The following is a 19,942-nucleotide window of genomic DNA, read 5'->3' on the forward strand; positions in this document are numbered from 1 at the left end:
AAAGCTGAGAAACTGTTAATAAGTGCTTTTCTGTTAGTTATAGAATTCACCATATACAATCTTGTCAGTGTAGTTTACATGTGAAAGCCTATTACTATCCCGGTAAGTAGTTTTTGTTTGTTTTGTTTTGGTTTTGTTTTTGTTTTGTTTTTGTTTTTTAATACCCTACTTACAGTATAATATCCTGCAAAGTGTAAATGTGACAAGATTTAACTTTCTCAGATCAGTAATACAAAGCATACATATATACTGTATTCGTGCCACGATAATTATTTTTATATACATACATGCAGTAGTAGGATGTGTAAGTCTGGAAACAAGTTGGATTACATTTGACAGCTGAAAGTATATTTAGTTTAAGGAAAATTCTGTAGAATAACAAATAAACTGAGAACTAGTTATAAGAAAGTAAAAGTTGAGGTGTTCCGAGAATGCATCGGGCAGAGAAGATGCCTATAAAGATGCGAATCCTGCCAAAATGCATTAGTGTTGTCCTGAGTGAAGTGTGAGAGACTGCAAGTTTAAATGGGAAAGTCATTTTGAGAAAGGAGGCCCTTGGTTTCCTCAGAGGACTATGCTTAAAGGGCTTTCCAGAGCCGTGAAGAAACTGAAACCAGGCATTATATAAAGGTGTTTATTTTCTTGTCTCAATCTATAAATTGCATTAAGTACATACGCAAGCAACCAAGCACAGGTAGTTGCACAATGTCACCATCTCCCTCCTGCACAGCCAGCGTGGGAGACAGCTTTGTTCCCAAGGCTGTTAATCCTCATTAGCACTCATTTGTGCAGAGAATAGTCTGTCCCGTATATCAGGTGGGTAGATTAGTAATATTATGCCTTTGTGTCTTTCAGCCCTGCATTGGCTTGTAGCCATACAGGGGAGCATCCAGAATTAGCACCAAACTGTTTTATCTGTGTTTTCTCGGCAAGTGCAGTGTTTATACCTGCATGTGTGCCTCGTTCTTCAACACCTCAAATAATATGCTGTCAGCTCAAAGTGTGTTTGGTCTACTGAAACTTCTGGATACTACTTGATCTCACATTAAGTTATGGTGTGAATATAAAAAAGAAAGTATGGCTCAAAAATTAGAATCTGGCCTTATGTTTACTATTTCAGTCTTAAAGGGCTGATAATGATATGTGCAAAATGATACTTCTCTGAGGAGAATTACAACTAATCTGAAGTGTTCATTTAAAATAAATAATACGCATGTGAGTTTTTTATTTAATGGATAGATTGAGCTTGAGCTTGTGTCAAAATTAAGGATATATTTGTGTGTATATACATATATAATAGAAATATATCAGACAATGTTAAGACATGCCTAGTAAAAATTACAAATTTGAACAGTGATACTGAGGGAAAAAAGTAGAGGACAGGTATAGGGTTTTGCTTTCCTTTTTCCCATTTTTCTTACTTGACTGCACACAGGTTTTTACATCAAAATGTGATGATTTTTCCTCAACAAATAAGCAATAGGAAGTTATGCATAAATGATGGCAGTAGACAACTACTATTGAGCTACATGCTGGGTCATCTCTTTACATCTTCCCTTTCTTGAGAAACATATGCTCTGATAGGTTAAGGTCTTTGAATAAAAGTAAACATATCATTCATAAATGCATAGGACATAAATAAAATGGTGAACAAGCGGATATTGGTTATTAAACAAAATCTGTGAATAAGAATTTGAAAACTTTCATGAAGAAAATTCTGTATGCTGTTAGGAGAATGGCACCATCTGGTGGATCTTCTCTCCAGAAAATTTCTAATGGAAATTGTAATCATGATTTAGAGGCTGTTCATCTATTATAAAACTGAATATTTTGTGAGAAGTGCTAACAATTAGGAGAACAAAAATGGTAATGGCAACTGACAATGTAATTGTCTCAATTGTGGAATCCTATGGTTATTTCTTGCCATGTGAATATTTAAAAGGAGAAAGAAAATTACTCAAAAACTAAAATGCTTGTTACATGTTTACTAGTACTATCTGTTCAAAGCTATGAGCAACTAGTAAAGAAATAATGTGTTCTGAATACAATAATAGAGTTCAGTAGATCAAAATAATATTTTTTTTAATTTTTTTTTTTTTTGGGGGGGGTGGGGGGAGTTGGATACAAGTGTCCTTAATTATTGTTTCATTATAGAACAAATCTTTGATTTGGGGACTTCTGTAGTACTCATTTTTGGCTTTCAAATAGGATGACAGTCATTGTTAAATGCATTCAGTAGTATACCAGTGATGTGCAAGTCTTGGGTAATCAGTCAATAGCTCTCCTACAAATTACACAAGTCACAATATACACAGGGGTCTTTGAAGACAGTGACAGCATGTTCTGTCATCTTCTGCCCAACTTCTTATCTGCCCTGATACATTGCAGGTTGTCCAGTAACTGGATGAACTGGATGTACTACCAGAGCTCATTTCTGTCTAAACCGCATGCACTCCATATGATGCCCTCATCCATGAAAAGGAAAGTTTGGGAACCAGTACTTAACAAAGATTTTCATCCACAGCATCTTCATTATACTGTAGAGGAAAATATTCCAGAGGCCTTTTCCAAAAGCTTTGCTTATCCTATATAAATAAATATGATTCTAAGCAGTGTAGAAAATTAGTATAGTCAAGCAGGATTTTTATTTGCCTGACCGCGGTCAGGAACTGATGTGTGCTTTGGAGAATTCAGTTAGAAAATACTTAGAATTACTTACGGACAGTAATTTACAGCTTCAAAATTCTGTCACTGTTGGGAACACCAATAGTTCCAGGCAAGTAATAGAAACATATTGAAACCAACAAAGAAAAATTAATTAGACATTTTTACATAATGGTCAAAGAGTACACTCCTTCATTCAATGCAACATTCACAGGCCTGCTGAATTTAAAGGAAACCAGATTGTATTCTGCATTATAGTTAACTACCATAACAAAGAAGTGAAAGAGCCTGTTTTCTCCGCTGTCTTCCCAGGAATTTCTCCTAAGCTATCCCCAATTCATGAATTATTATTATTTTTTTTCTTTTGATTATAGAAAAGCACACCCATAGAGAAATTCAAATGAATAAATTAAAACTAGACAATGAGAAATGGCCTGACACCACTTAGATTTCTCATTAAAATTCTATATTTTTTAGATAGTTGTGACATACACTCATTTTTGCCAGCCTCTTGACATAAAGTTGGCACTGGGTGTGAAAGGGCCATAGAAAAGCCAACTGGAGCAATCATTTGATATGCAGTGTGTTTCCAGAAAATACAATCTCTTATTTATCCCATAATTGATTAAATGGTTGAAGTGTGTCAAAAGAGCTATTTCAAATATCGCCACAAAATAAAATTAAAAAAAGCTGAAAACAAGAGAGTTAGACTGGTTAGAGTTGAAGGAGGAACAATGGATGAGCACTTGATGTCAACATCCAGTAGCATTGCTCTCCGGGAAGGAGTCAGGAGGATTTATTTATTTGTTTGTTTGTTTGTTTGTTTATTCCTGTAGGGGTAAAGGCAGGGATAGCAACAGCTGCTTCTGTGACATTTTATCAAGCATGGCTTGGGTAAGGATGAGAGTGGAAGTCCCAGTGGGGAGTCAAGTGGACAGGAGGGATGGTTGCAGAACAGACACAGTAGGCCACGGGGCAGGATAAGCAAGCAGGGTAATCAAATGTGGTACGTAAGCATGGGAGATTAGATTGGCTGAATTAGAGGAAAACCACTTCACTTTCTGTGGCTCTCCAGTTGGAGCCAAGAGGAATGGGAATAGGTCACTGTAACATTTAGGCCTCTGGAAATAGCAAAAGGTACAAGCATAGCTCTGCAGCCAAGGAGACCTGCAATCACTCTAGGTAAAGTATAACTGTTCTCAAAAGAGGAGAGAATACTTTTAGCAGCTGGATGGGAGACTTGGCACTTTTAATCTTTTGGTTTTGGTTTTGCTCTTGGTAACATTTCCTATGTCCAGAAGCCTTAATAGGTTTGAGAGGGAAACTGAGAACTTACTGCACTCAGATGGCAGAGGTTTTAGCACCTCTTCCAGCAGCTGCTATGTAAACTTGCAAATGCATGTGCTTTATGTCATCTAAGGGATTCCAGAGCTGTAAAAACAAAAGAACAGTTAGGACTATTCAACTGAACTACAGTATCCTGCACATCCTGTGCAGTATTTGGAATCATACCATTATTAACTATAGGTCTTCAACAGTTAATAAAATGAAAATGAACGTTAAAAACAATATCTGCCTTCTGCCTGAGGCTTGTTACTAATTTTATCACACTGTTGAATAATTTGGATCTCATTTCAGGGATCAGTTTAGTTGACAAATGTGATTGTGGCTCATGGAAAAGAAATTGATGTTAAAAATATTTAGATTTAGGATATTCAAAAATAATTTATTAAAGAGGTTACTTTCTGTCTCCTACAACTGTGATAAACACGTTGGGGTACATTTCTAAAAACTTTTCACTGTTGTCTGAGTCAGTCAGGTTCAACAATTTCATAAAAAGAGTCCTGAGTAACATGTTTTTGAAAGTGCTAAAATCATCAGGCTGACCTAGTAAGTTAGATAAATGATTCCTGTAAAAAGAATACACATGTAAAATCTTCTTAATGCTTTGAATCAAAATAGATTTTTTTTAGGAGTAATGCTACTTCACATAGGCATACCACTTTGCAAAAGGAACCAAAATGTATTGGAATGAGATAATTTCTTGTATACATCCGTAATGAGAAGCATCTGTGACAGGTATCAGGAGTTCCTGTATTTGAAGAGTTCCAAGAGAGTTCATTTGTCCATTTTGGATGCAGAATGCATTGTGTATGTAGTTAATGATTTGAAGAAAATAATGTTTGGCGAATCATCCAAGCAAAGTTTCTCCACCAGAAAGGCTGTGCAAAATTATAACTCACAGTATCAAGTTTGAAAATTTAAGGTTTAATCCCATTTCTCTGGATAAGCATTAGCATGACAAGAAACATCTGGTTTTATCTGGAGTCATAGTTCTAGATGGGTTTGGATTATCTAAATGTGTATCTTCACTATCCAATGTAATGAGAGCTCTGCTGTTAATTTTAGGATGAACACCTTTCCCAAACAGGGCTTTACAATGGGAAGTGCAGAATATTCTCAATTGTGAAAAAGATAAGGAGTATAAATACATTTTGCTAGAAGATCCACACTATTATACTAGCTATGAATATAGTTTTGTTTGCCAGTCTTATCTAAAATAAGGAATTTGAGAGTGGAGGTCTAGGATCTTGGTTTGCTTCTAACACATTAGAAAGAGTGGCCCTTATGTGATTATAGCTTTTAGTATCACCTAGAATAACCCTAAGACTGCTGACTAACTCATCACCAGATCTGCTGTGATTCTGTTTTGAAGTTTTTCAACCACAGCCCACTTAGTCAATAACACAGACTATCCCTTGAGCATTCCAGCATTTATTTTTAGATGCAGGATGAATAAAGATTTAATTGATAAATGAACATTGCCTGCATTTTGGGGTGGGTGGGTACATTAACTTTTAGAGTGCTGAGATTGAAATCTTGAGTGCCTGAAGTTCAATCATAAAATTTCAGCACCTACAATTAAGACACACTGATGAAAACAATACTCTCTCTAAACCAGAGCTCTTAGAGTTATAGTCTTTATCAAGCAGAGGAATATGTTGGTTGGTTGGTTGGTTGGTTTTGTTTTTTGTTTTCTTTTTGCCTAGTACTTGAAATCCTAATCTCAGCCATATCCTTCATCACATTTCCTATTTGCCGCAGTAGTAGTTTATGCTGGAATAACAGCACTGGCTTGAATCTCTTCAGAGATTATAACTGCATCACAAAGGACTGTAATGTTACTACAGTGGGGTTTTTTGAAGAGTTTATTCACTTAAAAATTCAATTCCAGAATCTTGAAACTATTTGTCAGCTGATTATACACGTAGAAATGTCCTAGGATAGGTTTTAATGCAATAGTCCAAATTATGAGAGTCATCTTCTGTCTGTTTCCCTAAGAAATGGTTGTATTCTAACTATTTAGGGTATATGGCTATCTTTCAGTCTCACTTGTTAATATTGCTCCATGTTGCTGGGAACACGTAGAGCTTCACTGATAAGGAGTATTCACACAAAAGAAACTGAGAGGGAAAAAATGAATGAGTGACATCCCATGAGTCACACAGCTTTCTTTGAAAAACATATAACCCCTGCTCCTGCTAATTATTAAATATATGAAAAGTGAAAGTTTATAAACAGTCTGACTTATGAAATTTTCCTAAAAGAAGGTGGACAGTATAGTTTTGAATATTCCTAAGTCAAAAAAACAAACAAGCAAATAAACAAAAAAAAAACTCTGTGAATGTCTCTTCCACTTCTTCATGCAGTTCTGGAAATAGAGGCTTTCTTGTTCTGGCCTGTTTACAAGTGCTTAGAATGTATTGAGTGGATTAGAATGCTTGAGGTTAATTTAGCATCATATTTTTATTTTGTTTTGTTTTAAGAGCCACACTTTATCTTTCAGTTTTCAATAAGGCAGACAAACAAAAAGAAAATCATGTGCTTGCATAACCGTAACTTACAAGCTGCCTTTTAAAATGTTACCCAGAATATGCAATATTTTGTAGTTCTGTCAGCTCTTGTGATTGTCATTCGACTGCTTCTTGACTGTAGTCCATAATTGTCTCAGAGGTGTGCCTTTAAGGATTTTGAAGAATGTAATACACAGCTTCATATGGCTTAGATTGGTATAGTTTGGTATTCTGCCCAATGCTACTTTTCTAAGTTATGTATCTTTCTCTCTCATTATCAGTGATATAGTAGAAGACTTCCCTGTCATCACCATCATACAGAGCACCAAAAATCACTCCACGTTGACCTGTCTTAGAACAGCATCTACCACTTCATGTGAAGGCTCATGTTTCCTTTTTATCATGGCAAATCTAAGGAGCAGAAGAATTCTTTGTTGACCAGCTGTGTGGTACAGAAGTCAGAACAGGAGCAGATCTCCCTGTTCCAGCCTTCTGCTTCAGTCCTGTCTTTTCTGATGCTGAGAAAACCTCTGTCTTCAGAATCCTGAAACAGAAACATGCATAGTAAAGTAGAAAAGAGTGAAAAGCATGTTTCTGTGACCTTTTGGTGAAGAATGTCATTCTAGTTATGCCTGGCAAATGCATTCCTCCAGTGAAACACTGACATTTTCTTTGTCTCACTGGGCTTTTCTTAAGAAAACTGCTTGTCAATCCCTAGTCTGGCAGCACTATAAAGTGTCCAGAAATTTAGCTGTTGTGAAAGATGCTTGAGGTTTTGTTTAATGATATTGTATTGTCATAGCATTATACTGATCCAACTTAGAAAGTAAATACAAAATTGGATTTACTGTTAGATCAATAACAAATCAGACTCCTACACTGGAGAGCTTTAATTTGATTTTAGGAAAAAAAACAGAATGCAGTCATGAAAAGAAGGGAATAGTCATACTAACAGAAAATACTTGAGACAGGAATGTCAGGCACATGGCCAATTTTAAGTGGGTGTATTTAAAACTTCCATATGTTTAATATAACCTTGTGGTTTGAATTTCTTCTCTCACCTAATCAATAAATATTCTATTTTCAGTGCTATGAAATGGATTTAATATGTATGGCAGCATTACCATAACATCTTCTATCTTCAGTTAAGACTTTATGGATTTTTGCTAATTAATTTTCAGTTGTTCCTTATGTGAAATAATAAAGGTATGTATGTGTTATGACAGTATCTAAAGGCTCTGGGAAGGATTAGAGATCCATTACTCCTGTAATGTGAGTGCTGAGGACTTGGCATACAGACTGCATCTGCTCATAGTTTCAAATAAACTCTGATCTGGTCCCTTGGACTGAACACCTTCCTATTAACAGCTGCGTTGCATCAAGTGCATACCTAAAGCAAACCATCCAGCTTAGCTTCACCCCCAAAAGATCCAGCTTGCACACTTAAAGAATGATTCACATTAACCAGAGCATAGTAAGTGGGAACGGTTGAAGGATTTTCTTCAGAAATGCACTCCTGAGCCAAATTAAAATGCTAACACAGAGGCACTTCTATCTTACCTACAAAGACAAGTGTATAGCAATATTTCAAGGAGACAATGTCTGTTTATACGCTGTATAGAAACATAAGGCGAAGGTTAGAAGGAATCTCAGTTACTTAATGCATTTGCACTAGGAGCAGCCTGCTGCATGTATGTCATTCCTAATAAGCAGGTGTCTAAACCTTTCTCAAGGGCTTACAAAGATGGTGAGTCTAAGTCCCTCTAGTCATAACAATAATAATAATAATAACAACAACTTGCTTACCATTAGCATTAGGGCTCAGTATGAAGATTGAATGCTTAACCTGAATGCCTGCACTGTGTTCTGCTGCCAGCTGATTGTTCCACATCTCTCTCAGGAATTTCTGCTGCAGTGGTGATTCATCTGTCTGTGCAAAGTCCACTAAACTGCTGCAAATTACCAAGGAAACCTGAGGTTAACATCACTTTGTACTGTTATGTGGGGATGGGTCATTCCTACAACAGGGATGGGATTTCTGAGAGGTAATGGAAAGCCTGGCTAAGGGTCACCACAGGCAGCCCTATGAAAGCTGTCTCTGCTCATCCACCAAAAATCTCTGTGTCCCTTGCTGTATGTTCAGTTCATTACTCCTTATCCCATCCCTTGTAGAAAGGGAAATTAGTCCATTACCTGTGTTTTAGGAAGACCTATTATATTATAGTAAGTTATTATACTGAAGGATATATTTGGAAGGGGTCTAATTGTATTTCAGGATTTAAACCCATCCCTGCTAGGAATCAGATCAGGACGTTACATGGGGGCACGTTATCCTGAGTGTTTTCAAATACTGGATTTCTTCCACCTTTTCTCTGAAATACTGTTTGTGATGCAAGCTGACCATGCTGTCACTTATATTAGCAATTCCTCATTTATCTTGTTCTTACAAATGAGTTTGCACAAGGGGAACCCTCGGTGGGGCCCGACAACATCTGTGCCATTCCAAGGTCTGAAGCCCCTATAGGCAAACCTGTGTCCTTCAGTACCCTTGGTTTGTGGGTTACTTTCCCCATCACTGCTGAAAGTTAGTTGTCATTGTTGACGGTAGTTGAATGTTGATGTTGGATGCTATGTAGAATACTGTAGAAATTATAAGTTAAATTACCAAGTGGATCAGATGACTTTTTAAATTTTAATGCAAATAAATGTGTAGAGTAAAATTCTATGGATCCTTTGATCTTGTAGTAGCAGGAAAGCCTTCAAAGCATTGTTCAGATTAAATTAAGGAAAAATCAGTACCTTTTACAGAATATCACATTGCATACTAGATTGTGTACAAGTCAGTGTTGTATTCTGAGGTTATTTTTGCATGTATCTAATCCAAGTTTGCCTTTAGGAGATGTGTAGATTTTAACTAGGAAAAAAAATCTAAAGGTAAACTCATAAAAATCTGAAGGTAAAAGTCAACATATTTGACAGTTTATGAAAGACTGCTCTGCATCCTTCTTGAGAGATTTAGCCACAACACTATAAGTAGGTAGGAAGAGATGTGATATAGGCAAAACAAACTTTAAAAGTGCTGTCATCATCATCTCCAAATCTTTTTTCCTTGAAATGTCACCACATTAGCATGAATTTGGTTACAAATAATTGTTTCTAAGTGCATAACTATTAAGATAGATCCTGACAAATTTATTTCTGTCATTCAAAACCTAAAAGATTTTTCACGCAATTCTAGAATACAACTGAACTTTATTCATGCCTGGGTGAACACTGAATTAAATTATTTCTAACCATGTCCAACATCTTGTAAAAATAAATGAAACAAACCAGCCTCAATAACCACCTGAACATTTACTGAGAATCAAACTGAAGTTCTTTTAACTGACATTCAATATGAATGACATTTATTTCACACTAATTTTTCCTCTGTCTTGTATAAAGCTGAAATTATCCTATTACTACATTCTGAATAAATCATTTGACATTTGAACAATTGATGTGTGAAATTCCAGCTCGTGAAAAACTTCAAACAGTAAAATAATGGAAGTATGTTATGACAGACTTTCTCCTGAATTCTTTATGTGATGTCCATCATTTTTTATATAGATTTGTTGGGGCCATTTCAAGACCCTTGCCACACCTTAAGAATCTCCAAGGAGCTCTTCAATGAGAAAAATGAATGCCATTTTCTGGACTGCTTAAAAATGCTTCTTTTCCTGGTACTCTTTCAACTGGCACTGGAATGATAGTATGCTGTTGAAAGGCACGCAGCTGATAATAATAATGAGTGCTTTACAGCTAAACATCATGACAACCATAAAGTTTCATTAGCGTTAAAAAGCTAGGAATCAATTCCAGTATATCACTGTCCTCATTCAAAGTGAGCATAATAATTAGCCTTTTCTTTGAATATTTGCATCTGAAAAATATTTTGATCATGCTGAAACCACTTTACAGATTAATGAATGAATAACAACTCTTTGTACTGTTATTCTGGGGGTCTATTGACTCTTTTTCCTCAAGCCCTTAAGATTTCAATGCACCAGATACGTGTAACATCTCTTGTTTCATAATTCTGTTAAAGCAAATATTTACTTCCAAGGGCACACACCTAGACTCATACAGTGTTGGTGAAGGTTTCTGGATCAGACATAGTATTCTGATATCAGAAAGGTTCTTTCCCTAATAGAGCTAACAGCACCTCCCTGCAAAACATAAGCTAATCCAACCAAAGCATGTTTTTTCCAGCGAAGAGTCACCTACTGTAGGGGTTTTCCCAGCATAGCTATCATTATTAGAGGGTGTACTAGTTATTTTTATCTCCTACATCCAAGTCTGTCTTAATTCATGGCCTAGAAAGTTACCAAGTAGTCAAAAAAAAAAAAAAAAAAAGCAAAAAGTCAAAAAAAAAAGTCAAAAAAATTCAAAAGCAAAAGTCAAAACTAAGTTTTCTGTTTGCTGGATTTCATATGAAAGGAACTTCTGTCATGCTATTAAGAGAAAAGCAATTCACACACTAGAAAGTGGAAAGAAAAAATCACTCTCAAGAGATGTATTTCTCAAATGGATGTGTATTAAGCTTCCTATTTGCTAATTGGGTCTTGTGCATTTTTTCCAGCAGTTGCTTTACCAGGCTACTCCTTTATGTGCATAGTGGGTATAGCTATTTCAAGCTCCTCATTTGCTTCAGAAGTGCAACCTCTGTAAACATTATCACAGCCCTGGGACTCTGTAAACAGCTGGATGTCTTTATAAATAAATAAATAGACTAAATTAATAAAAATAAATTAATTAAATAAATATGCAATGATAACAAAGTCATTATTAGCTTAGCCAGATTGTCTGCCCTTCGTGGCTTAACTCTGGCCGACCCCAACAGATGAGGGTAGGAAAAGAAGGGGAAAAGAAAATAATTGCTTTGTTGATTTCCAAGCTAAATAATTATTAAATAATTATCTGGATGAGAAAAAAAAAAAAAACACACAGCTGTACGTTTCCCCTACAGCTCATCATCCATGAGGGAGACAGGGTTGGCCTGGAGATAGGGACCTTTTAATTAATTTGCAAGAAAGACTTTGAGAGACAAAACCATTGTGAGCAATAAAATGTGACAACTCTTTCTAAATCCTTATTTTTATTTATAAAGCATTTATTGCATAAGGAAGAAGAAACAAAAAAATCTTGCTTCACAAGACCATGTCTTCCAACTTGCCAGAAACAAACAAACAAACAAAAACAGCCCAACACTTAAAACACTGTTTTCCAGATGAAATCAGAGTGTGCATATAAGCCTAACAAAGACTATCCTGAAAACCAGCTTCCAAACTACCTGGACTGTTGGCACTGTGAATAAAATAATGGTATTCTAGAAATACTAGAAATAGGTTTGATTATGCTGAATTGCAACAACTTCTGGCTGTCAGCACAGCAAATGTATTAGCAAAAAGCTTCTTCTATTCATCAGTTACAACAGGAAACGGTAGTATTACTTTTGTCGACATGGCTACTTCAGGTAGCTGAGAGAAAAAAATACATATGTTCAGTGTGGTGTCTGGAGTACAAAACAGGAGAAAAGTGTGCTTTCCTGATTGTGTCTGGTATTCAAGATATTGATGGAGCCACCAAGCTTACGTTATTATCGGGGTTGCACAGCCATGAATACATAAACTAGAAAGTAGCGATTCCAAGTAAAATAAGTCTCCCTCACATTACTTTTGTGGGAGTTAGCTTCAGGAGTTTATCTTCAAAACATATTATTGGTAATTTTTTTCTATAAAAGATAAGCCCCCAAAGGGCAATGTCAGCATCCCTCTTTACAGATGCACATGTTCTCCCTGTGCTGGAGTTTTGCTAACACTGACAATGGCAGGTCAGCGGAACATTTATTGAGACGGGATCTGCTGATCTGAATTGCAATGTAGTGAGTTATAAATTGACTTTTCAGTTGTTTTTTTGTTGTTGTTTTGTTTTGTTTTTTTTACTGGTAAGAAGGAAACATAAGATAGATGTTGATTAGGTTTTTACTTGAATTGTCAAAAGAGCATGGGCATTGTTCAGGTTGCCATGGTGCTATTCTGGGAATTGTTTAGGAAGAATATTGTGCAAAATAGCGAGTTCCTATGCTGTCAGGAATGCTCCTCATTCTTCCTGCCCATTTATAAAATGTTTGCACAATCTTCTGATTTTGTTCAAAAGTACTAAACACCAACAACTCCCAGCAGAGTGACAAAACCACAGAATCATACACGTGTTAGGGAAGAGACTGTATAGCAATATTATGACAGGTCTTCTAACTCTACAAGAAAACAAGATTGAAAAGGAGCTAGATCCAAGAAAATGGGAACCATCATTTGTAATAAGAAATGTCCATTACAAAAAGTAAATTGTATGAAATTGAGTCTTTTCACTTAAGATGTCTCATACTCGCTTCTTCCTAACAACAGTAAAAACAGTGATTGAGACAAATCATGAAAATTTAATAGTGAAACCCGTACTTCAAAAAGAAGACTATCTCATTCAGAAATCTGCTTGACATGATCCTGTAGGAGCACCCAAAGAAGTTGTGAGACCTCTGTTGTTGGAGACACTCAAAATTTGTCTCGACAAGACCCTGAGCATCTTGCTCTGACTTCACCTACTCTAGGCAGGAGTTTATTCTGGGTGACTTGCAGGGGTCCCTTCCCACCTTCATGCCAGGATGGGTGAAGTGGAGCTGATCTGAAGTCCTACTCTAGCCTGCACTATTCCTTACCCTCTCAGTTATCCCTAAACTTTACGGCTCCTATCCAGACCCCTCGCCTTTTCAAAGCCTCAACACATGCCCCCTTCACTTTCTGTCGAAACTAATGCACTGCCACTACATAACTAATTTTTAGAAGGTATTACCAAACTTTATGGGATTTGCAGGCCTGGTTACAGTTGATCATAATGAGAAAAGACTTGACATATCACCAGCTCTTTTTTTCTTTATCTTTGCAGTTCTATTGCCTTTATAATATATATGTGTATATATACACATATATTTGCAAGAATCCTGTCTAAATTGCAGTCTGTTGGCTTCTTCTAACATTGAATCCCCTCATTCTTCCCTGCAGTGGATAGGATAGGATAGGATAGGATAGGATAGGACAGGACAGGACAGGACAGGACAGGATAGGATAGGATAGTTCAGTTGGAAGGGACCTTCAAAGATCACCTAGTCTAACTGCCTGAACTCTTCAGGGCTAACCAAAAGTTAAAGCATATATTACTGAGGGCATTATTCAAACTCCTCTTGAACACTGACACACACAGGGCATCAACCACCTTGCTAGTAAGCCTGTTCCAGTGTTTGACCACCCTTATGGTAAAGACATTTTCCTCATGTCCAGTCTGACCCTCCCCTGGCACAACTTTGTGCCGATCCTGCCTCTCCTGCCATCAGTGACCAAGAGCAGAGGCTGGCACCTCCCTCTGTGCTTCCCATCCTCAGGGAGTTCCAGAGAGCCATGGGATCCCCTCTCAGCCTCCTCTTCTCCAGAGGAGATAGCCCAAGTGTCCTCAGCCTCTCCTCACAGGGCATGCCTTCCAGCCCTTTCACCTGCTTTGTTGCCCTCCTCTGGATGCTTTTAAGTACCTTAACATCCTTTTTGTATTGTGGAGGACTGCACGCAATATTCAACATAAGGCCACACCAACACTAAATATAATGACCAATTTATCTATTCCCAGTTGAGTTTTGTGAATTCTTGGTCATGCTCATTAGTTCAACAAACTAAATATAGGAAAATTAAAGTTTCTGATGTTGTTTTTTTTTTTTTTTCTTTCTTTTTTTTTTGGAAGCCAACAATAACTCTACAGCCAACAAGTTGTTCCACTACATTTTTGTAATGGAAAAATATTTTTCCTTTTTGAAATAGAACAGAAGGTCAATATTTTATTCTTTTATAAGAAAAAAATGGGAAACATCAATAAATTATATGTTCCGTTTTGAAAATGGGGATGATCTGATCTTCTGAATAGAGCAATTGTTTTAAATGATTTTTGACCGGTCATTCATAAGCAATTTGAAAATGTCAAACTGTGATTTTTTTAAAAAATTTTAGTATTTTTTGATGGGTGGAGATTTAATCAATACTGTTTTTCTTTCAAAGATCATTTTGATTTTGGCAAAGTAGCATTTTTACTAACAAAAGACTATCAGAAAATTCAGTAGCAGTTCTAGAAGTCAAGTCCTTGTTACATAAAAATATGGTTTAGTCTTGTATATTGTCTACATCATTTTACAGAAAATAAAATCTTCATTACCATTCCATACCATTTCCTTGAGCCATGTGAACGCTTTAGCATTATTTTTCTTTCTAAAACAAAAATAAATTATTGCTTAAGCACATCGTTCCATTCTTCTACATTTAATAATCCATTACATCAAATATTTGTTGATTGCATATCAGATATTAGAAATATAAGTATTTTTATCATCTAAGGTATTTCAAAACAATAAAATACTATATTTTTTGTTCATATGATTGCTCCATATAGTAATATAGGTACACATTTTAATTAAAATGTCATGAGCTATAATAAACGTGATCCTCTGTCACTATGTTTGTGCATTAAAGATTTACAGCTGTAGTGTCCTATATTATTGCCTGGAAAAACTAATTAGATTTTAGAGTCAACTTTTAAAAGTATATTGGTTTTATGCTTTGCAATAAAATAGAAGGCTTGTTAGATACAATGGGCAACACTTGATAATACTGAAAGGATGAAAAAACAATTTCAGAAAACCTGTTCAGAAAATTAGATATGTATTTAAGTTAGTAAATGACTGTCAGCAGATTAAAATAAATAAATAAATAAATAAATAAATAAATAAAATACTTGACCTCATAAAAATATAAGCTTTACATATTATCTGTTTGTTGTAGAAGATCTGATAGATGATTTAATCCAGTTGAAAGTACTATCATTGTGAAACGGTTTATTTTTTATATTCAGTGCACACTGAATCAAGCTAAAATACGTATCAAGCTGAAATATGACTTGGAATGTTTACCTTAGTAAAACTTAGTTTATAAATTTCCATTTCTTCTTTCTTTTATATAGTAAGGTAGAATTACCTGGAACATAAATGTGAAAATATCTAAACTAATATTTTTAGACAGCTACGAACTGGTCTCTGCAGGGACCATCAGTCACCTGCCGAATTTTCAGGCAGGCTGATGGCTGCTGTTCACTTCCTTCACCTTGCAACATCAACCTTTTTGTATAAAAATAGATATAGATTCAGCTGTGGTGTTTCACATGCCTACCTTTGCATTACTGGTACATGCAGACCTGTGCTACCAGGCTCCACGTGCCCAACCCTTGGCTGCAAAGGTGCCTGGAATGAAAGTCACTGCCTACATTGTACCAGTCAAGTGAAAGGGAGCATGAACACCACCATCCATGGCTGGTACTGGCTCCTTCTGGCTCACACTCTTTCAATCATTTTTTATCTTTTTTGTTTTGTTTTGTTTTGTTTTGTTTGGAGGAAATTGCTGCTGGTGTAGCAGAAATAAGAAGTCACTTGTTTGTCATGGTGGTTTTGGAAAGAGGAGAAGCTGGTCACTGCTCTGTAAAATCACTATTGATTATACAATCAACAGGTGTTGTTGCTAGGGCTTAGGAAACAAATGTTGGGACAGAGGATGAGCTCCAAAATCCATTCCCAGCCACTGTGGCTTTGATTTGAATAGGCAAAAAGAGATATGCTTGTTTACTGCTGTATCTGTTGTTTCAGTCTCCAGACACCATCTGGATTAAATTTATGGAAAAATTACTGACTTTGCCTATCAGAAATCTTCCGACTAACACATTCCAGACCCCATATGTGAAAATCTTTAATTATATGTGAATGCTTCCATCATAACAAGAAAAATAAATGTTGCTTGAATATGTTATTTAGCATTTCTTACCTAAACCAGTTTGAATTTAAAAGATGCAGATGAACCTACTGAGTGAGGCATTCTTGTTTTGTGTTAATTTAGTATACTTTGTAATAGTTTTTCTTATTTTGAAGTGTTGTTGATACATGCAGTCAGTCTTAAATCAGTTACAGTTGTTGGATTTTTTTTTTCTTTTATGTCACCTGGAGGAAATACATTTATGAATTCAATTTATGCTAGCAGCTAGTGTCAAGCTGATGTATCATATATGACATTTTGTTGAGGGTTATCTTTTAGTACAGAGCTGAATAGAACTTAAATACTCTACCATGTGCATGATAAGGTAGGCATAATAAGATAGTATATATATATTTATCTGTTAAATAGAGATCTTGGTTGGAAAACCTTGGTTTCTTTCATAATGAAAATAATGAAATGACATTTAACTATAGAGAGTCAAAATCAGATTTATTCTAAATATTGATTTAATGGAGTAAAATAGTAAATAAATGAGTTGGTATTTTCTCTATAATTCTGGAAATAAATCAATAAATCACACAGCTCATATGAAAGCAGAAAGTTCTTATAAGTTTTGTATAAGAAATAGGCTGCAGCGATTTTCACACAAATTTTACCAGAGCTAAATCTGCATTCTGAATACAACCTAGCTTAGCAGACTAACATATCTGACAGTCCTCTTCAAAGTACACTGTAATTATCTTTCCATGAACTGAACTTCTAAGGATTAAAAGGAGAGTTCTTATACTGATAAATACAGGTGAATTTTTGTAACTGAAATTCATAGAAATTAAGCATTACTATTTAACTAAAAGCTTAAGTACTCACGAGGCACAGTGCTTTCTTCTTAAGTAACTTCTTTAAAACAGTATCACATTTACGATAAACTTTGCCTCACTGCAGCTTCGATGTATCAGATAATATTATTTTCCAGTCTCAAACTCTGTACAATATTAGGTTTAAAATTCTTCTTTTAAAAAAAGAAAAAAAAATCTCCATATAGATTAATATTCAATGTTGTTTTCAATATGCAAGTGAGCTGTTGTGAAGCAAAATTCATAAACGTGACATATCCTAAAGTGCAGAAGTATTGGTTATCTAAGATGAGATTTTCCTAACTGCCTGACTTCAGGAGCCTTTTAACTGCCTACATTAGTTGTCCAGACTTAAGTCGATATGAACAGTCAGCGGTAAAATATGTGATTAGCCCCCATGAGGTGGTGGCCAGCAGTCTGTGTGACAGGTCTGCTATTTCTATCAGACAGTTTTAAGTGTTTGAGAGAGCTTCGTTACAGTGAGTTCTCTGTTGATAACCTGCAAGAGGGCAGGAGTTGTGGCTAGTCTTCCAGAAACATTAGGTTTTTAAATCCTGACTGAATTTGGTAGGTTTCTCCATGCTCAGCACTTTGGAAAGTAAGTGCACTTACAACAAATCTTAACTTTCTGCTCTTGCTTTTGTGATTCTTAGTCTGTCCTGTTCTCTTATGAAGAATGGTGCCTTCTTTAAGGTGCAAAGCAAAGATCTTTGTTACATGGTGATAAAATTTTGTCAATTTGCATTCAGAAGACAAAATCAGCAGCTCCCTGAAGCAGCAACCAATGTGGTGTCAGAAACACAAGTCCTGGCCAAAGACAAGACTTAGGAATACGTGACAGTGCCACCTTTTTTTGGCAAAAGTGCCAAAGTCTTAAACCAGTCCCGAAGCAGCACACTTGCCAGCCAGGGCACTTGGTCACCCAGCTCTAATTCAGATCTCAGGACCTGGGAATATGATACCTTCCTCCACCACCTGAGAGGGGAGGAAAACTCACCAGCCTAAGGTGTGAATGCAGTCAATGGATGAACAATTTGGTAGGAATGGAGAAGGCTGCTGGTATGTTAAACGGTAGCATTTCTTTTTGGAGGAAAAAATTAGACTGAGGTTTTTAGGTTGGAAAGGTAGTGAGATATTGTAGCAATGAAGAAAGACAACTACATATGTACCCAGGTGAGATGCCATCCTGTGCAGTGAGAGAACTCTGCAGGACGTTTGGTCAGTGTAATTTCTCCAAAAGTCACAGGCCTTGCTTTTCCTTTACAACAGTTAGGGTTCACAGGTGGCACATACAGCGCACTGCTGTTTTTTGAGGGAAAAGGGGGAAAAAATGAAAGCTACCGTTTCCTTCTCCACCTTGGTTTTTGTAGTAGAACTCAGTTATTGCTGTGACTCCCTAAATTTCTGGATCAGAAGACAGCTGAGAGAGGATCCTATTACGTAGAATCCTCCTGCTGGACAGAACAGCTGAAAGCCAACAGATCAAAAGGAGTTGGACTTGATCCCTGTGGGTCCCTTCCAGTTCAGGATATTTTATGATTCTCTGATTCTGAATGCTCATAGATATTAAATAGCTGCTACCTGTCATTCCAGTAGGAAGAATGTGGTCAGCCTCTGGCTGGGCTTGTGCGTTGGGAACTATTTAGTGCATAGTCAATTATGGTCATGTGCTATTTAAAGAAATTTAGGTACAAGACTTTTGAGTAGACACTGCTTCCAGAGCTGTTATATGGAACCCGGACTGCAGTCTTCTCCAACCTGTATCATTCCTCAGCCTTCAGATCCAGAAAATCAAGAGTAACCTCAGGTACCTGGTTAACTGAATCCAACTGATTTCAGTGGCATTTTTTCATTCATTTATTCATTGTCAATCTTTCTCTCTTTTATAATTTGACTTTAATGAATCTTGCCTTCAGCTTAAAAACAGTCAATCTATTGGCTTTTAAAATGATTGTTAGTCAAAGAACACTTACATTTCTATGTCTTCTTGGGAGATAGAAAGAATACCTCTTGGAATACTTTTTGCTTCTCTGTTATTCAATAAAAAAAAATGTAACAGGAGCTTTCTTGTATGACTAGCCATCATGCAGCAAGTATTCTGGCAATGTTGGTTGCAAACCCTTCAGCACCAGTGTTGATCCTCACATGGAGAGATGTGGGGGAAAACAGAAGGAAAAGTCCTCCAAACATTTACCTTTGCTAGGAGTTACCTTTCTGCCCAAGTCGTAGGACCTTTCATATGGAGCATCTTTCAATAAAGCACTCCCTGAAATAAACTTGGAAAAGTCCCTTCGAATTAATTGTAGATTATGAACATCCTTTGAAACATGCAAGTTTCATTAGAGAGAAGTAACAGCATTCCATGTAGTATTCCATGGATATTCTTGAAATGATGTCAGATGGTCTCCAAAGGTAGAACTTTTCTTAAAACAAAAGTATGGAAAACCTTCCTCCCTATTTTGTTTCTTAGGTAGGCCATTTTACCTCTTACTCACAAAAAAAATCCAACTTTCATTTGCACAGTTGTTTATAAGAAAACATTCTTCAAAGCTGAATGGAAAGCATATATATACATATATTTATAGCCATTTATTTTGCTGAAGAATATCGTTGGAACACTATTTTCATTACGGGGCAGTGGGGAAACCCAGGGAAATTGCTTAGCAACCAGCAGGAGGGA

The 19,942-nt window shown here is 36.2% G+C and overlaps 1 protein-coding gene across 25 annotated transcripts in view; it reads left to right on the plus strand.

The window, feature by feature from the left end:
* Positions 1-19,942, plus strand: part of CDH12 (cadherin 12) — a 568,098-nt gene that overhangs the window by 471,701 nt on the left and 76,455 nt on the right. The gene's annotated exons all lie outside the window — the stretch shown is intronic.

Source organism: Anser anser (assembly GCF_964211835.1).
Source record: "Anser anser genome assembly, chromosome: 2".
In the NCBI taxonomy this organism is placed as follows: Eukaryota; Metazoa; Chordata; class Aves; order Anseriformes; family Anatidae; genus Anser; species Anser anser.